Below are 22,240 nucleotides of genomic sequence, written 5' to 3' on the forward strand. Positions count from 1 at the left end.
GTATGTTTTGGGAAAAGTCAGAAATTATGAAGCGATATGATAAAGTTTAAATATGGTTTAATTTGTATAGAAGTCGCCAGAGCGGTCAATTTGACCGCGCCGGTAGATTTAGTGTTAAAATTCATTTCTTTAAGAGTCCCTCATACGGTCCAATGTCCTAAAATCTAAAATATTGAAAAAAACTTGAAGGGGCCATCGAAAACTCCCTGCTTTCACACTATATTTGTGTTTCTTTTGGTCAACGACGTCCACACCAAACTTTCTTTTATTATAAAAAGCAATGGTTTCTGAAACACGTTTATAATTGTGTGAAGGATTAGTCGACGATAGATAATGCGAAATAACGAGAGCGAGATATTGCTGTCGCAACCCGTCAAATATATTTCGAATAAATAAATAAATTAATTTACAGCCATATACGTGAGTTGTTAGTAAAAAATATAAATCGCGGAATAAATATTCGTAAATGTTTTTCACGCAGCTTGATTAATACTTGAAGATACTCTGTAGATACTATTCTGTGGTATCTCCCGGGTGAGCGTGATCGTGCTCGTCGACGGCTATCAATGCTCAGCGCGTTGATTCTCGCCTGTAATTGCCTCATTTCCTCGCGAATTGCGCTGATGACGGCATATTGAGACGGCGTTCTATCACCAATGTCTTCGTTCCCAAACTCCCAGCGTAATCTTGAACCGTCTGCGAATTCTGTACGAAGCTGTCTGGTGCTACTCGTCATTATGAACGTTCACTTTTTACACGTCGGGGTCACCAATGTCGAAAATTAGTCGAGGATAAGTCGCTTCTTGCGCTGTTTTCGTCGTGAGCGTTCGCTTGACGAACGGTATGTTACGAATCAGTATGTTACGAGATACGGCGGTTTTTTTCTCTAGGTCATCCGTAATTACAAACGCAGGTGTTTTAAACGGTCTATGGAAACCGTTAGATCGCGATTATTTATTTTGATGATATAATCTTTTTCGTTTCTTTTTACGATTTTAAACGGTCCATCATACTGCGGCTGCAAAGGGCGCCTTATCGCATCATGACGTAAGAAAACATACGGTGTTTCTAATTCTTTAAAGGTGAAAATTTTCTTTTCGCCATGACGCGTAACCGGGAGTGGCCTGACCTTCTCCATCCGTTCTTTTAACCGGTTCGCGCATTCCAAGTTGGCCTGCTGCTTGGTTGCTAAGAAAAATTCCGCCGTTAAATTTAAATCCTTTAACGCGGTCCGAATGCCTAATGGTACAATGGGTAAAATTTCGACTTAGTCGCTCGTGTCGTGACACTTGATCGCCGCTTTAAGTTGTCTATGTAAGCGCTCTACCATTCCATTAGACGCGGGATGATAGGCCGACATGCGTAGGTGCATGACGCCGGGCAACCGGCATAACTCTTCAAACAAATGCGATTCGAATTGGCGTCCTAGGTCCGTCGTTATTTTTAAGGGGACGTCGAAACGAGAAATCCAAGTCGAAAGGAGAGCCGAGGCAACGGTTGGCGCTTCCATATCGGCTATGGGAACGGCATCAGGCCAACGCGAAAAACGATCGATGCATGTTAGACAATTTCTTTGCGAATATTGCATCACAATAATATCTAAGTGTATATGTTCGAACCGGCCTGCTAACGATTTGAACGTACTAACTGGTGAGGATACGTACGCGGTGATTTTATTGCGCTGGCACGGTTTGCATTGCCGCGTCCACATTCGACAATCTTTGTTTACGGACGGCCAGACAAAACGCGTCGTTACCAGCTTTTGCGTGGCGCGCAGTCCCGGATGGGAAAGTCTATGCAGCGACCGAAATACGGTGCGTCGTAACGGTTCCGGTACGAATGATCGCAGGTCTTCAGTCAAAAGATCATAATATATTCCGACATTTTGATTGGGAAATCGTACCTTTTTTAATTGCAGCGCACTAGAGCCGGACTGAATGATTTCGCGCAGCTCGGTATCGTTCTCTTCCGCTGCGGCTAGTGTTTGATTGACGGATTTCCCAATCGCCTCGATCCGGGATAGAATATCGGCTACATTGTTGTCTATTCTTTTTATGTGCCATACGTCGGTCGCAAGTTGTCCGACACAGTCAAGGTGACGGAATTGCCTTGGCGAACAATTATCGAGATTCTGATCAAACGCGTATACCAGGGATTTGTCATCCGTATAGATCGCGAAATCTCTATCTTCGACGGTGTGTCTGAATTGTTTTACCGCGGTGTACATCGCGACTAACTCTCCATCGTACGCGCTGTACTTTTATTCGTCGGAAGACGAGCGGTCGTGTCAGAGCAGGGAATTCCGCCAATAGTTGGTGATACGTAGACTCTCCATCGACGGTTTTAATAGACCCTACGTCGGTCGTGGCGGCGAATCCCCTAGTGGACAGCTGCGTTGTCGTATCTAGTAACCGTTTTTTCCGCGGGTCGACGAGTAACCCGTAATGGCTCAGGAAGTCGACGCCGATGATGGGCGTTTTCACGTCGGCTATCACAAAACGTCACTTAAAAGCTCGACGCAGGGACAAATTGAGGAACAAGGTGATGGTCCCATAAGTCGCAATGCGGGTTCAATTCGCCGCGAACTGTTTGTAGTTGCCTTTGTTCGTGGGTTCACGTATCTTGTTGCGCGGATAGACGCACGTGTCTGCACCGGTGTTTATTAAATAAGCGATGTTCGTTCGCCGGTCCCGGATAAAAATGCGACGAGTTCCGAAGCCGTCGACGTTCGGCGCGTTTACGGGCGGCTGGACCCGTTTCGTGCACGGGAATCGGCACTCTCGCGCACGTTCGCGGCACTTCGCGTGGTAGTAGCAAAGACTGTCTCGGGATCTCGAACGACGGTGGTATCTCCTGGGTGAGCGTGATCGTGCTCGTCGACGGCTATCAATGCTCAACGCGTTGATTCTCGCCTGTAATTGCCTCATTTCCTCGCGAATTGCGCTGATGACGGCATATTGAGACGGCGTCCTATCGCCAATTTCTTCGTTCCCAAACTCCCAGCGTAATTTTGAACCGTCTGCGAATTCTGTACGCAGCTGTCTGGTGCTACTCGTCATTATGAATGTTCACTTTTCACACGTCGGGGTCACCAATGTCGAAAATTAGTCGAGGATAGGTAGTGCGAAATAACGAGAGCGAGATATTGCTGCCGCAACCCGTCAAATATATTTCGAATAAATAAATAAATTAATTTACAGCCCTATACGTGAGTCGGTAGTACAAAATATAAATCGCGGAATAAATATTCGTTAATGTTCTTCGCGTAACTCGCGTCTTATGGCGTTATTACCTTATTGTCTCCCCGCCCCCCTTATAACTATCTAAACACTTTTTCTCATCTATCTCTCTTTCCTGATATATCTACCTCCACTCCTATCCACTCTATTATATTGCACTCCATTATATATTCTGTCTCTAAAACTTGTCGTTTCGTAATTTTTTTTTCGCTCTTTTTATGCTTCCATCTGTGTCCCTTCATTTCTCACTCCTTCTAGTCCCTTCTTTCCTTTTCTTGCTCTTTTCCCTTCTTGGCCATTTCCCCAGATTCTCTCTCTTTCCTTTATGCACTCCTTTACTAGTTCCTTTTTGGCTCTATGGCTTTTCCGTCATACCCCCCCTGCTCTTTTTAATGCTCTTTTTATTCCTGTTAGCTTGCATTCTTCTATCAATATATAATTCGGTGTTACCATATCTAAACCTTTTTTTTTCTTTTTTTAGATGTGGAGAAATCCTCATGGACACTCCGCTGTTGCTAATAATCGGCAACAGCAGAGTAGTGCCGGACTCTTACCGACTAAAACTGAACGATGACCATCCTACGCGTGTGACAGGAGTGCTTCGGGGACCTCTTACGAATTATCTTTCTGTTGTACCTCCCTCTCGCGTCCTCTCGATCAAGCCAATCCTAAAAATTCCCTTAACTCTTGAATTTGGCGCTAGGGGGGCCATTGCTCCTAGCGCAATCCCCCTTCTAGTCGCGGTCCATTGGGACGGCGACTAAGCGGCTCTAGGCTGCCTGACCACCATCCCCCTCCATCCCGTTATCCTACAAGGGTGAGAGTTTCTCTTTCTCGCCCTTTCTGCCCCCTCCTTCTACGATCGCTGAGGGGGTAGATCTCTCGCCTATGACGTGACGCAGGGTGCAGCAGGACAGCTTCCACGCACATTAGCAGGACAAAACTGGTGAGCGGGAGGCCGCGGCGTCATATCTAAACCTACGATCCGTTTCATATATTATCTTTGTATTTTATCCAGTCTTTTTCCCATGTTCAAGCCCTATACCTTCTCATCACTGACGTTTTTCAGTAGTATGTACTCTGGGTATCTTATCTCGTCTACTTCTAATTCTCGCTCTCCCCATTTCCATTTTCTTTGTCTCCTCTTGTTCTTTTTTTTTTTTGATAACTACTATCTTCATCTACTTCATCTTTAGTTCCAATTCGGTTTCCTTTAAAAAATTTTTTGAATCTCATCAGCATTTCTTTATGACAGATGCGAATGAGTTCGTTCTTTAGTTTCGCGTACAGGCCGGTGGCTGGCGGGCCCGTCATAACACTCTCTACCTGTTGGAGGAGTTGGTCGTCGAGGTTCTTTGCAAGAGTCGCGAACCTCACCAATTCTAGTGGAGAATATAGTGGATCGGTAGAGGAACAATAATTTAGAATGTGAGAAATTGTTGCTACAACCCGTCAAATATATTTAGTATAAATAGAATAAATGAGATTAAATATAAATATCGTCGAGAAACGCTCGTACAAATGTATTTGCAAAGCTAGCATATGAATGCTCGCGAAAAACTCGGTAACTAATAACTCGGATAATGACTCGGATAATAACTCGTAGATAAGCAAAAGCAAAATTTGGGAAATATTACACTAAAATTGAACATATTCAGTATTCTATTAATGAGGATGTAAGTGTTGTTATTTCCATATTCAGAGATAGGATCACAATAGTTATTATAATATTGTGTTATTACACAACAAGGCAAACCAAACAGTAATGTTGGAGGGTTGGAGGGTGATATACTTTTTCTTCTTGCGTGCATAGTTTACTTTTCAATATACTAGCACTTGACGGTTATTACAACTCTATTGTTTCATCAGTGTACAAACCTTTAAAGCTCATGTGAGGAATGGGGTACTAACCGCTATACTTCCCAGTAGCTGTGCTCTTTTCAGCCCATTTAATACTTATCGAAATTACGCTGCTGTATTTACACGATCAAATGGAAATGGAATTGCTTTCATAAATGCTTCATCAATATATGAACCTAGTTTTGGCTCTCGTCCACTTCGAAGTAGTTATGACGTTGTTTCCAATGGTAATGTGACGTCTTAAATGACTTTTGGAAATCATTTCTTGTAATCTTATCAAGTACCCGTTGCGACACCTTTTGTACATTTTCCACATTATTGAAACGTCTCCATCTGATTTTTGATTTCATTTTAGTGCACAAAAGGAAATCACAAGGAGCTTCTTCTTCGAATGCTTTTAATGCATTGCAATATTCTTCGATGGTAGACCACTCATGACTGTTTATTGTGTCAGGCATTCGCTGTTCCAGTGAAACTGTATTCAAGGCTTGTCACACGTCAGTAAGCGATACATCATATGTCGCTAAGAATTCCATCAAGGATCAACATCACGAATTAATTTTAGAGGCGTGCGATGAGGATAATATAGTATTTGGTGCGCCTTTAATTTTTTTCGGTGGATATAGACCGATGGAAAAATGGAACAATCGCTCTGCGTTTCTTTAAAATTCCCATTAACCTTGCCGAATGATTTGCCGCACATTTTATTACCAATTGAAAATAACTTGTTACATTCGAATGTGAAATGTCCATATTATTTATTTCGATGTGTAATTGTTTCTTATCGTTTGTTCACCTGCAAATGTGAGCGAAAGAGGCAGTAGGTTTCCACGTATGTGATAACGATTGTATTTTCGAGCTATCGCGGGGAGATGCGGTCGCGAGAAAACGCGTCACCGGGAGTCATAAATTCCCGTTACGATTATAATAATCGACACCACGAATAGATCGATTCCCTTATTTCGGTTAGGATAATAGGGGTGATTGATGTAGTATAATACTGCGATTAACAGAGTTATAAAATTTATATTTCCGACACTTAATACACTGATGAGTTACACCGTTACGTATGATGTAAAGGGCGTAGACGATATTTTGAGATACGACACTCTGATAGATGAATACTGAAGGTGCTTTCGTAATACCGCAAGGCCTTCGTGATGTAATAGAAGTAGCGATTGAACAGACTGATTTTTCGCTCTCATGCAATTACGGAGGAAACCTTGGTGTGGGTGTGGTTTTTTGAGCGAAGAAGACGGATTCGTTGCTCACACTTTTCGTTAGTAAGGTGAGGGCAACTATATTCGCATTGATTATAAATTTGGTACACGTTAAAGTTAGTGTTATTGAAACCCCATTCATTAAAGGTGTAGAATATTAATTCTTAAAGTACCTGTAATTCTTAATATTAAACGTAGCTTTTAAATAGCGCACTGTTACCGATATGATATATGTGAGTAATTCTGTATGCCATGTCCATTTATCCCTAATGAAAGCGCATATGTTCATGTCAAAACAAAAGCATTAAAGAGATGTTCGTAAATCCTCTATATGAGCGTTTCGAAAGCTTCCCTTTTCAAATGATACAGGAGATACTGGTAGATATTGTCAGCGATATTATGTTGAAGTAAGAATGGTGGAGTATCTCAGGAGGGATGTTATCACAAAAATGTTTTGCAAAAGTTATTTCGCATTAGTGGTGACATTATGAGATACGGATGAAACGATGTGTAGTGGATCATGGGATTCATCCTAAGAACGTGATTATGTTACGTATAAAGAAACGTGGGACGTACGAATTTATTTATTTCTAGTACTATTATAAACGGGATAAACTCCCATTAGTGTACAAACGCTATATATCTGTATGCAAGCAGTTGAAAGATTCATAGTAAAAATACATAAAATTACACTGGCAGGAATATTTTAATTTTTAATTTTTAGAAATAGAGAAAAGCACGTGCATAATGATTTAAATATGCACAGAACATATTCGCTTTTATACAGATGTGATTTAGGAGGTAAGATTCAAGGCTGCAGATCTGAAGAAGATATGTTGAACTCTCTCGATTGACTGTTTATACGTGATAGGATGTCGAAACGGAATGGCAGATGTATATTCTAGACGAGGTCACGCGAAAAAACATAGCATTTTAATAGTTCGCAAGCTTTGGAAGTTCACCGTACAACGCTTCACAAGTCCGATTCTTTTAGAGGTCTCGCCAACTACAAGCTGTCGGTGAAGTAGGGAATTTAACAGTGCTATAGCCAAATTGCTTAATTTCGAAAGCTGAAAAATGACAATGTCACTAAGTAATATTTGTCTAAAGTGAGCGACGTATCATTTGTTCCGCACCAGTTGTCAAAGTTGTCAAGGTTCAGTTGTGGCGAAACGCAAGTCATGATATGATATACAAGGGATCAAGAAGTGAACCCTGGAAGGATACTTGAGTAACGACCGACGACGTGAAGAACGTGCTTGTGATCGCTAAAGTAACTTATCAACCAAGAAAGCGACTGATTAAAAGAACCCAGTGCAACAATTCTGAACTTATAATATTGTGTAGTACTGTGTGAAAAGTCTTTTTAAAAAAGCTGTACACTCTATCCACTTGGTTATTCTCTAGACTGGTTGAGACGAAATTACGGTAAATAGAGAGATTAGTTACTGTGGACAAAGCTGGCGTAAAGCCACGTTGCTCGTTACAGATCAGAGACGTGACATGAAATTTAGCAATGTCAACAACTACGCTTTCGAATAACTTTGGCATTACATCGATGATGCAGACCGGTCTACGGTTCACCGCATCGCCAGATTTAAATGTAGAAGTAATTGTATTAGTCTTCCAAGCATCCAGAAGAATTCCTGTCGCCAACGAGTTGTTAAACATGTTGCAAAGCACGCGGAATAATACGAAGCTACGTTTAAAAACAATTGGAAGAATTCCATGGAGATCTGATCCATGTCGGACCACAAAAGTATAGATGTTGCCGCATGCTGATTGCATCTCAGAATAGAGATGGTCACGAATTCATTTGATGTGAAACTGAGAGGATTAAAGACGCCGAATAGAAATATATGTAATATAAACATAAATATGCAACCAACTGAAAACAGATCACCAATCTCAATAACGTTGTCGACAAATTCATAGTATAAATATAGCATACAGATATTAGCATACAGATAGCATGATGGTAGTGGTAAAGATAGTATGAAAATGTTGGTGAAAGGTATACCGCCACCATAACGGTAAACATTGAACAAACATTGAATCCTGACGAACTAGTGTTCAATGTGTGAGATATTAAGACGAACACATGAGCTACAAAATTGACTTTTTACGCCAATAAGGACAGCACTGCCTCTAGAGAAGTTAGGCCAGATCCATCACAAGAATAAACATTGTAATCGAAGAAATCCAACTCTGCAAAAGAGATATCTGAATGTAATCAGATCTCCAGAGAAAAAGGGAAAAAATTATAATGTTGCAGTCTTGAAATTATACTATCCCGCGCTGCAGATTATGTAATCTGTAATCATGTAATCTTGCTTACAGATATTGGTGCGAAGGCTTCTAATATTCTGCTAATACACTAATGGTGAGATTAATCGTTTTTTGGACTTCGAGTGATACAATTCTTGGCACGCCACGAATGCATCGAATAGTTTTCGTAGCGTCATTCATCGGCCGTCTGTGACATTTGGTCGGGTCCTTCACATTTGCGTTTGTTCTTCGATATTAATAAAGGAAGATTTGAAGGTTTGAACGCAAACTAGTTAAGATCTGCTGCTGAAGTTGTTTCAGCCGAATAACGTTTCATTAAAAAAAGACTTTCTTGATTTTGAAGCCTTTACTATTGAAGTCTCCACTGTTTTACCAACACGAAAATTATTTATACGTCATAATGTCCACCTTCATATTAGAAACAATTCTTGTAACATTGATTTGTTAACTTCAATCTCTTGTAAAATATTCCATCGCTCTTATATTTCACGCAGCATGCTGACTTGTCATTTTCATATCTTTCATAACATCTTCTTCATTTGCAGGCATCTAAAATTTATATCTTAATCTGTAACAGCCCATTATTTAAACGATAATTATACGATAAAGTCTTTGGAAATTAATGTTTTGTCCGAGGCGAATCAAACGGGTTACTGAAAAGTATCTTACATGAACGGGGTTTATAATGCGACATTTTCTTTTAAGAATTGCACAGAAAGAAATACAGAGTAAAAAATATTTATAATAAATTTGAGATAACATGGAACATCCGATCTTTACTATGTTTCAAACGGAAGTATATATTATACTTATCCCATTTTTCCCAATCACTCTAACATTCCTCATGTAATTCTATTCGTTCGATTAGTCGCGATATTTGAATGGATGTAGTTGATTCTATTATTTCTTTTTTAACTGCCCTATTATGGAGTTTTGTATAGTTTACTCTACGGGAGTGTTATGATTATTATTATTGTTTATTTAATTTCGGTTTCTTCAAGAAATGGATTTGGTCTGCAACTCCATTCATTTGTCCTTCCTTAATTACCGTACTTGCCTTACTATCACTTCTTAGTGAACTAACTACTGGGAGTTGATATTGATACTTCTATTGATCCTTCTATCCTGTTTTTGCCGTTTATTACAGAACTGAATGAGATATCTGGTCTTATAAAGTGCGGACTCTCGTCTGGGTCGTGTGACTTCTTATAACTGATGTAATTTACATCGTAGTTGAATGTAACGTCCTTTATTTTCAGACAACAGGTGCAGGAGGGGTGTTTTTCGGATCTATATCTTCAAAAAAAATTAACAATTCATAAGATTTTAATTTTCTTAAGGCGATCTTCTAGTTGAACGTCTTTTTACATTTATAAAATCTATCTATTATAATCTCTTCTATTTGTTTGGAGAGTAATGCTCCTAATTCTTCTTGGGCTTCAATGAAGTTTTCGATATTTTTTAATAATATGGTTGTATATTTTGTTGTCTCGGGCGTGTATGAAGAAATGTGTATCATTTCGTGTTGATAAATTGCTGGCTATTGTGTAATTGTCTAGTATGCTTTTACCGTTGTGTGGCTCTTCTTGGCTATTTCCCCAGATTCTCTCTTTCCTTTATGCACTCCTTTACTAGTTCCTTTTTTACTCTATGGCTTTTCCTGCATACCCTCCTACTCTTTTTAATGCTTTTTTTATTCCTGTTAGCTTGCATTCTTCTATCAGTATATAATTCGGTGTTACCATATCTGAACTTTTTTTTCTTTTTTTAGACGTGGAGAAATCCTCATGGACACTCCGCTGTTGCTAATAATCGGCAACAGCAGAGTAGTGCCGGACTTTTACCGACTAAAACTGAACGATGACCATCCTACGTGTGTGACAGGAGTGCTTCGGGGACCTCTTACGAATTATCTTTCCGTTGTACCTCTCTCTCGCATCCTCTTGATCGAGCCAATCCTAAAAATTACCTTAACTCTTGAGTTTGGCGTTAGGGGGGCCATTGCTCCTAGCGCAATCCCTCTTCTAGTCGCGGTCCATTGGGACGGCGACTAAGCGGCTCTAGGCTGCCTGACCACCATCCCCCTCCATCCCGTTATCCTACAAGGGTGAGAGTTTCTCTTTCTCGCCCTTTCTGCCCCCTCCTTCTACGATCGCCGAGGGGGTAGATCTCTCGCCTATGACGTGACGCAGGGTGCAGCAGGACAGCTTCCACGTCGGACAAAACTGGTGAGCGGGAGGCCGCGGCGTCATATCTAAACCTACGATCCGTTTCATATATTATCTTTGTATTCTATCCAGTCTTTTTCCCATGTTCCAGCCCTATACCTTCTCATCACTGACGTTTTTCAGTAGTATGTACCCTAGGTATCTTATCTTGTCTACTTCTAATTCTCGCTCTCCCCATTTCCATTTTCTTTGTCTCCTCTTGTTCTTTTTTTTTTGATAACTACTATCTTCATCTACCTCATCTTTAGTTCCAATTCGGTTTCCTGTAAAAAATTTTTTGAATCTCATTAGCATTTCTTTATGACAGATGCGAATGAGTTCGTTCTTTAGTTTCGCGTACCGGCCGGTGGCTGGCGGGCCCGTCATAACACTCTCTACCTGCTGGAGGAGTTGGTCGTCGAGGTTCTTTGCAAGAGTCGCGAACCTCACCAATTCTAGTGGAGAATATAGTGGATCGGTAGAGGAACAATAATTTAGAATGTGAGAAATTGTTGCTACAACCCGTCAAATATATTTAGTATAAATAGAATAAATGAGATTAAATATAAATATCGTCGAGAAACGCTCGTACAAATGTATTTGCAAAGCTAGCATATGAATGCTCGCGAAAAACTCGGTAACTAATAACTCTGATAATGACTCGGATAATAACTCGTAGATAAGCAAAAGCAAAATTTGGGAAATATTACACTAAAATTGAACATATTCAGTATTCTATTAATGAGGATGTAAGTGTTGTTATTTCCATATTCAGAGATAGGATCACAATAGTTATTATAATATTGTGTTATTACACAACAAGGCAAACCAAACAGTAATGTTGGAGGGTTGGAGGGTGATATACTTTTTCTTCTTGCGTGCATAGTTTACTTTTCAATATACTAGCACTTGACGGTTATTACAACTCTATTGTTTCATCAGTGTACAAACCTTTAAAGCTGATGTGAGGAATGGGGTACTAACCGCTATACTTCCCAGTAGCTGTGCTCTTTTCAGCCCATTTAATACTTATCGAAATTACGCTGCTGTATTTACACGATCAAATGGAAATGGAATTGCTTTCATAAATGCTTCATCAATATATGAACCTAGTTTTGGCTCTCGTCCACTTCGAAGTAGTTATGACGTTGTTTCCAATGGTAATGTGACGTCTTAAATGACTTTTGGAAATCATTTCTTGTAATCTTATCAAGTACCCGTTGCGACACCTTTTGTACCTTTTCCACATTATTGAAACGTCTCCATCTGATTTTTGATTTCATTTTAGTGCACAAAAGGAAATCACAAGGAGCTTCTTCGAATGCTTTTAATGCATTGCAATATTCTTCGATGGTAGACCACTCATGACTGTTTATTGTGTCAGGCATTCGCTGTTCCCGTGAAACTGTATTCAAGGCTTGTCACACGTCAGTAAGCGATACATCATATGTCGCTAAGAATTCCATCAAGGATCCACATCTCGAATTAATTTTAGAGGCGTGCGATGAGGATAATATAGTATTTGGTGCGCCTTTAATTTTTTTCGGTGGATATAGACCGATGGAAAAATGGAACAATCGCTCTGCGTTTCTTTAAAATTCCCATTAACCTTGCCGAATGATTTGCCGCACATTTTATTACCAATTGAAAATAACTTGTTACATTCGAATGTGAAATGTCCATATTATTTATTTCGATATGTAATTATTTCTTATCGTTCGTTCACCTGCAAATGTGAGCGAAAGAAGCAATAGGTTTGCGTTATAAAATAACGGCGTTCTCTTCATTCCTCGAATGTATAAATAATTACTTCTGATATAGTAATTAATTCTAATCCTCTTATGTAAATATCTGAGCACCTAGGAATTAATTCCCATTGCATAAACATCTACTTGTTTAAAGAGCTTTCAGAATCTCTTAAATTTTGCAGCCCTTTCTAATATTTCTCGCGCCGTATATCTCAAAGTATCGACCTAATTTCCAAATTAGAGGCGTAATTATTAATAATTTAAAATGTTTTATATTTTTCATGCTTAAGATGTCGTCTTACATCGTTGATTGATTTTATCTCAATATGTTGTGCTTTTCCGTTTGTATAATATTTAGAACCAGAAATTCGAACTAACCTGATAATCCTAAATCGCATACACAACAAATACCATCAGCTTTGATTAATTAATTAATGTCTCTCTGTGCAATGCACGGCTTAAATTTATCTGTAAATTTCATTAATTTTTTATGAATATTTCATCAATTTGAGGTGGACGACATGTACGGTGTGGCGAACTTCTTCAGGTTCCGGTAAAACTGGGACGGCGCCCTATCTCCCACGTGTTCGCCATCTAGTAGCTTTAGCACTCTGATGGAGTCCCAGTCAGCCAGTCTTTTAATGAGTTTCTTTTTCAGATGTTCGTACCTGCCCCGTCTTCGGCGGGTCGAACAGTACGTTCCGGACTGGGTCTATATACCGTTCGGTAAGATTCGCGACGGTGGTGTAGAATTTTTCCTTGTCGCTTGTAATGTGGGCATTTAGATCTGATTATTATTTGATAATTTGACAGATGTAATTCCAGCATCAAGAACCACAGCATTACATCGTGCGGCCAAAACGGCGGTATACGGAGCGATGTACTCACCGCGTCTACGTTGTCGCTCGTGTTCGTCACGTGCTCAGTTCCGTTGGTGCTAGTCATTTCGAAGATTGTTGATTCGTGAAAACACATTTTACAAAATGTGGTCCAATCAATTACATGCGTTTCTAAAAAATCCGTTAAAATACCGCATGCTGCAGAACTAAATACTGAAAGATATTCACTATTATCTCCCATACTGTTTTTTCATCAACACCTAAATGAAGATTACGTATATTTTTCAATGTTATGCTTAAATAAGTAATACAATATCACTCAGGAATAAAACAGAATATCAACCATAATAACATAGAAGAAATGGGTATTCCATAAAGAGAAGACAGAAAGTATCTCGTTCCTATTGGATAATTACGATAATGGAAGGAAATATTTTTACAGCAACATCTTGATCTCCCATGCCGCTTTGCCATACCGGTCCATAGCGCCCTTGTTCTGAAATTATACAATGTATTATGGCCAAAAATATTTAGTTTTGTTGTAAATCCAATGGTTTAATTAACAAAGAACATACCTACAATTATCGTAAGTTTCAAATAATCTTTTATATTAGTACCAGCTCTTAGCCCCGTGCTATCCATAAACTGAACTATATAGGAAAGTGGTTTTCCTAATGTTGCTAACATGTTAGTATGATATACAGGATATACCATTATAGTTACAATATATATTACTAATAATGTGCATAGTAGAACACTTGTTATGATAACAATCCATTTCTCAGAATTTCCAAATACTCCAAAAATTCCAAATGTTCAGTTGCTACAAGATTTCATAAAAGACATTATAATGAAATTATAAATTAATACAGATCATTCTCTGTATCATTGAAATTTACTTGGTTGATTATCTTTTGCAGAAATACAATTATGCGCATTATTCTCAGAGTATAAGATATTAATAATTTTGATATTAAGATTACATCCATGACAGCAACAAAATTTTTTATTGTTCAGTGCCTTAGTAGAAATTGTTGGTTTGATGCCCCGTTCCAATTCTTTCAGTTTATTTGGGGTTCGGTTCGGCGGTCTATGTATAAACTTGTAGCATTTAAAACTATTGTAGTGTCTCGCGTTTAATTTGATCCCACAAAGAAAGACCACATCTGGGTTATATTATTCTTCCTTACTTATCATATTTGCCTCGTTATCTTCATATTCTCCTTGCCTTTCATTACCTCCACCCCTCTCTTTCGTATCTTTATAGATGCTTTTTCCTCCACGATACCATCAGGGGTCGAGAGTTGTTTGGCTTCCGCAGATCATTGGACCGTTACTTAACCAACGGTCACTCTACTACTTCTTTATGCATGCTATTTAGCATAATTTATAGCGTATTTTTCATGTATTGTGAATATTTGAAAGAAGACGCTATGTAAATGACACGCGCCATTACATATAGGGATACATTCCATTGCATAGCAAGACTTGATACCACAGCACCCCTTGGAATGCATATAGTCATCCCTGGCATAATATATTTTTTAAGCGCCTTTCTATTAACTTTTCCTTCTAATCTCTTCTTCATTTCGATCACTTAAATCTCTTTGACCTTTCATAAATACGCAGTTTATCTGTCAAAATCCACTGTCATTTCACTTCACAACCTCTCTCTCGCGCGACTCGAACTATTACTCCTTAGTTAAGTAATTTCTGGGAGTGTTATCAGTTGTTTCAGTTGTGTGTGCGTGTATGTGTATCTGCAGTTGATACTACTATCCTGTTTTTACCGTTTATTACCGAACAGAACGAGATGGCCTGGTCGTATAAAGTGTGGACACTCGCCTGTGTTGTGTGGCATGTTATATTTAATGTAATTTACATTGCAGTTCAATGTAACGTGATTTATTCTCAGACATCGGATGCACAGGCGGTTCTTCTCTGTTTTATATTTAAAAAAAAATTGATAGATTCTAATTTTCTTAAGACTATCTTCTAATTGAAGGTTTTTTACATTTACAAAATCTATACCTTCTATTTGTTTGGAGAGCAATGCTCCAAGAAGTATCATTGTGCAGCTTGGCCCAGGAAGTGTCGTTAAAAGGAACTCCGGTGGTGCATGGTGCAGATCTGTCAAACACGACGCAGAGTTATGTAGCTAGTCACTTGTTCCTGAGTGATAAGCCGTGATGTGGCAGGTAGTAACTGTTGTTTAAGTGGTCTGTTGTGGTCTTAGTCATGTATTTCGTTGGCGGACCCCCGACGATTTCCCCGTCATCGACCTGGAGCGAGATCCATCTGTAGATCCATCGTGGATGTGTGAAAGATGTTTACGGTTAATTGGGAAGCATGGCTTCCCCCTCTGAAACATCCCAATCGCGTTTTCTTGGTGATGATCCTTTGTGGTTGAACAGGCTTGGCTCATGGACTCTTCGTCGTCTCGTTAAAACAGAGTCTCATGAGGCCAATTATCCGCGGAAGGCAAAATCAGAGATATCTTATCCCCTGTTTGGTCAGATTCCTTCCATTCAATTGGATGCAGTGGATTAGAATTTACAGCTACTGACGTGCGTAGCTATCCCAGATTTCTTAGTAACATATACATATATACCTGTATATTATTATTTTTTTATTTTGTTATTTTCTAGTCCATGCCTTTCGGCTTTGGACGAACTTCCAGCTTTACATCCTAATTATAGTTTACATATTTCCTCATTTTTCATAAAACTACCACTAGAAACTGCCACTTCACCACTGGTGGCTAGAGTTCTTGCGACTTTGTCCTTTGGTCTCCTTGCTGTGTGTCCGTCTTGTCTGTTGCCTTCCTCTTCTCATTACCACTTTTAGTTCTGCCAGCACTTCTCCCGTCTCACTTAATACTATGCCTAAACTTTTTGATCCCCCCGTTATCTCGCACTCTTCTAATACGTGCTTCAGGTCTTTCTCATTCCTTTTGCATGGTTTGCATGTTTTTTCTCCCTCTTCCTTCCAGTATTCCCTTGCTTTGGTCTCGATTCCACATGTGAATCTTGCCAGTATGCTCCTGTCTTTCCACTTCATATATACCTGTATATTACTATTACTAACTTGAAGGACCGACGACACATTGATGGACACATAGAAAAAGCCAACCTGTTTGCTAAATATCTATATAAATATAAATAAATATCTAAATATCTCTATAATATGTATTTAAACCTCATTTCTCTAACGTACGCGGTTACAGGAGGCCATGAAAAACGACGATACATCGTCACAGAAAAAAAGTGACGATTAAGGTGAGAACGCAGATGGTAAAAAAGATATAGATGAATGCAATAAAAAGGCTCGCGTTGCTTCGACATTGAACTTTGAAGATGCCAAAGACGCATTAGACGCATTACATATATACCTGTATATTACTATTACTAATATTTTTTCGAAGTATTTTCTCGATTATGATATACGACAGATTTAGGCCGCGTTTTTGAAAAAGTAGCTTTGATTAAAACATTCGATTCCGACGAAAATTTATCCAACGCCAAGTTAAAAAAAAGAACGGATTCTGTTTTAGTTCTTAAAATTCATCGCTGTAATTTGGTGATTAGTACCGAAACAAAACCGCTTATACGTTTGACGAGTCCCGATTGTTCCACGAGAGATTTCTTTACGGTGGAATTCCTTACACTCGCAAAGGCTGTTTATTTGACAAAGTTTTGTAACGACGAATTACGAATTCCATCCACTAAAAATTCTTATTTCAAAATTCGCATTCTTCCTCGTTAACGGTATTTTTGCTATTCATAGCTCCATAAGAACCTGATACGGACGCATTAAAATACGTGGATTAACGAGAAACGTAATATAAAATTTTCAAACTCGAATGAACTTTTAATTAATCCTTAATATGTTCTGTTGCGATCTGAGTCGGCCGGCATTAGGCCCAGATTCTCTTTGGGAGGTGTCACCATGCTTTTTTTTTCTTTTTTTTCTTTTTGGATGTTCATGGATACTCTGCTGCTGCTAATAATGGGCAAGAGTAGTGTCGGACTCTTACCGACTAAAATTCCACGATAACCATTCTACGCGTGTGACAGGAGTGCTTCGAGGACCTCCTACGAATTATCTTTCCGTTGCACCGTGAACACCTGGGTCATCCTGTAGTGAGCGGGAGGCCGCGGCGGCTTCTTCATGTTTCCCAACTTGGGAGGACCGCCTCCGCGCCTCGATGTTCGCCTCTCTCGTTGATCAGCTGGAATCGCCTTTGGTCTCACACGTCCCCTCGGGGGTTCTTAGGTCGTTTGGTGCTGCCTGATCGGTCGAGTTCTTGTCTTCCCCTCTTCACGTGTTCTCCAATCATCCCTCTGGGCTTTCCTCGGGCCCTTCGCCCCCTTTTTTCGGAGGAGGGGAAAATGCTTATTATTTCTTATTTATTTATTATTTCTTAGTTCGTATTTTTGGATTTGGGACGAACTTTCGTTTTTGCATCATTTATGTCTTCGTTTGTCGACCCTCCCTCTTCTCCCGTTCCTGCATTCCAGTCTCCGCCGATGATCATCACTAGGGTTTCCTCTGTCCATCGTGCCTTTTCGGCTGATACTTTTTCGTGGTTTTTACCTGATCTCGGAGTCATTAGCTTTACAGCTTGCGGAGGACATGTAATTTGGAATTTCCTAAAGAAGGGAAGTGTCCGTGCCATAAACGGACGGCTCGAAATTCCGAACAGTTTGCGTTATAAGATAACAGTGTTGCCTTCATTCTACGAATCAGTCTCTTTACCGTTGCGATAAGCGCCCCAGATATATGGTCGATTTACCATCATTTCTCCTGTATTCGAACGAGAATATAATTGAAAGTATTTTGCGTCGTCTTGGTATATTTGTAAAATAAATCGTCCTTTTCACAAAGCTCAAAGTTTTTTCACAAAGCTAAAGTTTTTTTTTTATTTTTATTTAAATTTTACAATTTGTCCAGTAGAACATTTGGTAAAATATTATAACTTAGAGAATAAAAATATAGCATGTGGATGGTTACCCTCAGCGGTGTTCCATCTTCCAGGTTGTTTATTGTATTTCTATTGTGATGTCTGCGAGACCCTCTTCTTCAGTCTTCTTTCTATTCTGGATTTATTCGTTTCAGAAACTAGCTGGTTTGGATGTGTTATAAGTCTTTCTTTATACTTTTTGCATATTTGGCGATTTCCTCTTTGACTGTTGGAATTACGTAATCTTTACGTAAGTCTTCATTTCTGACGTACCATGGAGCGTTAACTATTGTCCTTAAAATTTTTGCTTGCTCTGTTTCTATTTTATTTATGTGACTCATTGCTGCCGTCCCTCATAGTGGGACTCCGTATGTCCAGATTGGTTTGATTATTGTTTTGTATATATTTAATTTATTCATTATGCTCAAAAAGTAAAGATGATGAAACTCTCTTTTGGATCTTTTCCGGCTTTGCAAGTAATTTTTTATTTTGTCACTGTTTCGCGTCGGTTACCTCTCTGTTTTCATACTCATACTGCATGAAATCAGTTTTCCTGTTGAGTGCCGAAGCGTGCAGACGTGTGTCTAGTGCTCTGTGATGCCGTGATCTAGTGTTGCCCATCCATTGATAGTGAATTGAAACAGACATAATCCAAGTATTTTCTATCTTATTAATGTGGTAACTTAAATGGGTTTTAGAGTAAGGACAAGTCTGTTGCTGTGGAACATCGCGTACGACGCGGTGCTCTCGGACACCGATGCCTCCGGACTCGGCACTGGCGTGCTACGCTGACGACACGTTGCTGCTGGTCTGGGGGACGGCGTGGGGCAGGACCGTCCGTTTGGCGGAGCTGGCGGTGGCCTGCGTGATCGCCACGATCAAGGGATTGAGGCTGAGAGTGTCCCCTGAGAAATCCGAGGCAATGTGGTTCTGCTGCAGGGCCGATCATTGGACGCGTTCAGCGGGCTATCGCCTGAAGTTGGAGGGGGTTGAGATCAGGGTCAGGACCCGCATGAAGTATTTGGACCTGACCCTCGATAGTCACTGAACCTTCGACGCTCACTTCGAGCGTCTGGCATCGTCTGTCGAGGCGACAGCGAACGCATTATGACGTTTGCTGTCTCGGCTGGGCGGGCCCGGCGTCGGAGTGCGCCGGCTGTACGTCGGAGTGGTGCGATCGAGGCTCCTCTACGGAGCTCCGATCTGGGCGGAGGACCAGCTGCCGCAGTCTCCTGAAGGAGGCTGCACAGGACGGTGGCCATCAGGGTAGTGAGGGGCTTCCGCATCATTTTGGCGGCAGCAGCGGCGGTGCTCGCTGGATTTCCCCAGTTCGAATTGCAGGTCTTGAGGTGTCGCGAGATTTATTTCCACACTCGGAGTTTGTCGGACGGGGTCGGCCCGGTGAGCGCCGAAGTTAAGGTTCGGCCTCGACGGGCCTTGCTCGACAGATGGCGCGTCAGCCTCGGCATGAGAGCGGGCGCGCCGGGGCTAAGGATCCTCGAGGCCGTCCTTCCAAACTGGGACGTTTGGTTGGACGGTGACGGGCCTCCCCTGACCTACAGGGTGACGCACGTGCTCACCGGACATGGGTGCTTTGGTGAATACCTGCACCGAATCGGGAAAGAGGCGACCGCGCATTCCCACCACTGCGATGCGAGTGTGGATTCGGCGCAGTATACGCTGGAGTACTGTCCGGCGCCGCGGCCTCATCGTGAAAATCGGATGAGACCTCTCGCCGCAGGCGATCTTCGAAGCACTGTTGGTGAACGAGAGAGGGAGGAGGGCCGTGACCTCCTTCTTTGAGCAGGTTATGCTTCGGAAAGAGGCAACGGAGAGGGTGAGGGTGCGGAACACCCACCTCGAGAGGATCGGCCGGCAAAGGCAAAGGTCGCGTTGTCGCGTGGTCACGTGGTCGCGTTTCGACGAGGCGCGCTAGGTCCGCCGCGCCCCCTGGTGGGGGTCAAACTTAGGCGCTGGCAGATCAGCGCCTCGGGACCACCAAGCAGTCCGGTAGAAGAACCAGACTGCCTTGCACGGCGGCTCCGGCCACGAGGCGTGGTGTGACGTGACCGCATACCGTTCCATTAGGGGATGCGCGGGGAGGGGTCCGGTGAGTCGCTCACACCGGTTCCCGGGCCTCTCTCGATCGCAGCCGGGACAGTCATCGTGGAGATTTTAGTCGGTTGGAGTCCGGCACTACCACGCCGCTTCCCCCCAGAAGCGGTCTGGTGTCCGTGCGGATTTCCTCCACGTTAAAAAAGAGAAAAGAAAAAAAAAAAAGAGTAAGGGCAAGTAATGATGTTTTATTTGGAGTTAGGTTTTAGTTTAAGAAGCAATACTCAATACAAGAAACTGATTACAATATCGTCGTACGTCTTATTCTCATATTCGGCTCTTAACTTTTCGATTCATCCTCTCCGGCTCCACGACTCACACTCCGCGCGGCTTCTGCACTCACCCTCTCTGACTTCTCAACTAACACTGACTTTTAACTGACATTCCCTTCTAACTGATAGCCTCTGTTCTAGCATCTCTTTGTCTTTTCTTAGCCGCACCACGCATGTGTTACGCGAAAACCCGTGACCAGGATCACGTAGGCCTACAAAACTATTCACTTGAAGGACCGACGACATATTGATGGACACATAGAAAAAGCCAACCTGTTTGCTAAATATCTATATAACGTATTTAAACCTCCTTTCTCTAAAATTGCCGCGGATATCACTAAATACGTGCACTCTCCCTTCCAAATGTCTCCTCCTATTGAATGCGTCACTTCTTCAATTATAGAATTAATCCATCGCCTAAATCCTAGGAAAGTGTCACGTAAAATAAAAAGAAATTTAAAAGAAAGAAGAAAACTTTATTTTTTCCTCGTTTATACACTTATAAGACACTTCTGAGCTCTAGCCGTGACCGTTCGAGACTGAGGCTCTTACAATATTTTTACTTTCGGTGACATCTGTTCCTTCTTTGTTTGTCATCCCACATTATCCCCATTACCCTGTAGGCGTACCTAACCGTTGCTACGCTTCTGGAACATTTGGTGGAAGGACCGTTAGGACATAGATGAACCTTTAGGCACTTCGGCGATATACATTGTCGCGAAGGCCGCCATGTGTAATGTTCAAGTATCGGCTGTCTGGAGAATATTTAGAAGTGGTCGCCTAAGGTGACGTCAGGGTAAAAGAGTTTGGGGTTACACTCCCCCCTCCTTAGAATGAACTTAGTCCTCGAAGTTCCTTTTCCTCTTTAAGATAGATGGGTGAAATTTTGCCTTGGGTGTTTCCAGGTTTCCAGTCGAAGGTTACTTGTGAATCGTTGCTGGTGCTGGGCACAGGTAGAATCGGGGTGAATATGTTGATAGGTGCCGGGTTGATTGGCATCGGAGCGCTGGCTGGTGGATTGTTATTTGTCGTGTTTCGCTTGATTTTACAACAGAATAAATGAAAACACAATTTCGGCATTCCTATTTTGTTGAGAAAGTATAAGCATATGAGAGCAATGGATAAATATCCTATAATTTGTAATATAGATATTCCCCGTGATTCAACTTGATCGATTCTATGAGCAAAAGTTAGTTGATTGGTTTGATCTTCGATTCCATCCAGAGTGTTTTTGTATCCGTAATTATCGTTAATAAGTTTTGGAATTTTCTCTAGTTTATTTAGTAAAATAGTCCAGTCTGAATCATTAGTTACATTGACTGTTTTGATTTTAATCTCGTAAGAAATTTCCTTGCTACTACCACTGATTCTCATATGGTTATTCTTATACAATATGTCTACGGTTTTATTAGTTTGTAACAAAGATGGTTTCTCTAATCTAACAATTCGATGTGTCTTTTCTTCGAAAATGCTCAGGTCTATTGGTTT

The 22,240-nt window shown here is 41.0% G+C and overlaps 1 long non-coding RNA gene across 3 annotated transcripts in view; it reads left to right on the top strand.

The window, feature by feature from the left end:
- Positions 1-21,227, top strand: part of LOC105666179 — a 30,091-nt gene extending 8,864 nt beyond the window's left edge. The window contains exons 3-5 of one of the 3 annotated variants that reach the window (XR_007225520.1): positions 3,721-4,185; positions 10,380-10,836; positions 19,064-21,227. This is a non-coding gene — a long non-coding RNA (uncharacterized LOC105666179). Of the gene's footprint in view, positions 1-3,720; positions 4,186-10,379; positions 14,660-19,063 lie in introns of those variants that run through there. The other 2 variants (XR_007225521.1, XR_001099071.3) reach the window with 2 other exon arrangements.
- Positions 21,228-22,240: the final 1,013 nt, after the last annotated feature.

Source organism: Bombus terrestris, chromosome 10, assembly GCF_910591885.1.
Source record: "Bombus terrestris chromosome 10, iyBomTerr1.2, whole genome shotgun sequence".
NCBI classification, from domain to species: domain Eukaryota; kingdom Metazoa; phylum Arthropoda; class Insecta; order Hymenoptera; family Apidae; genus Bombus; species Bombus terrestris.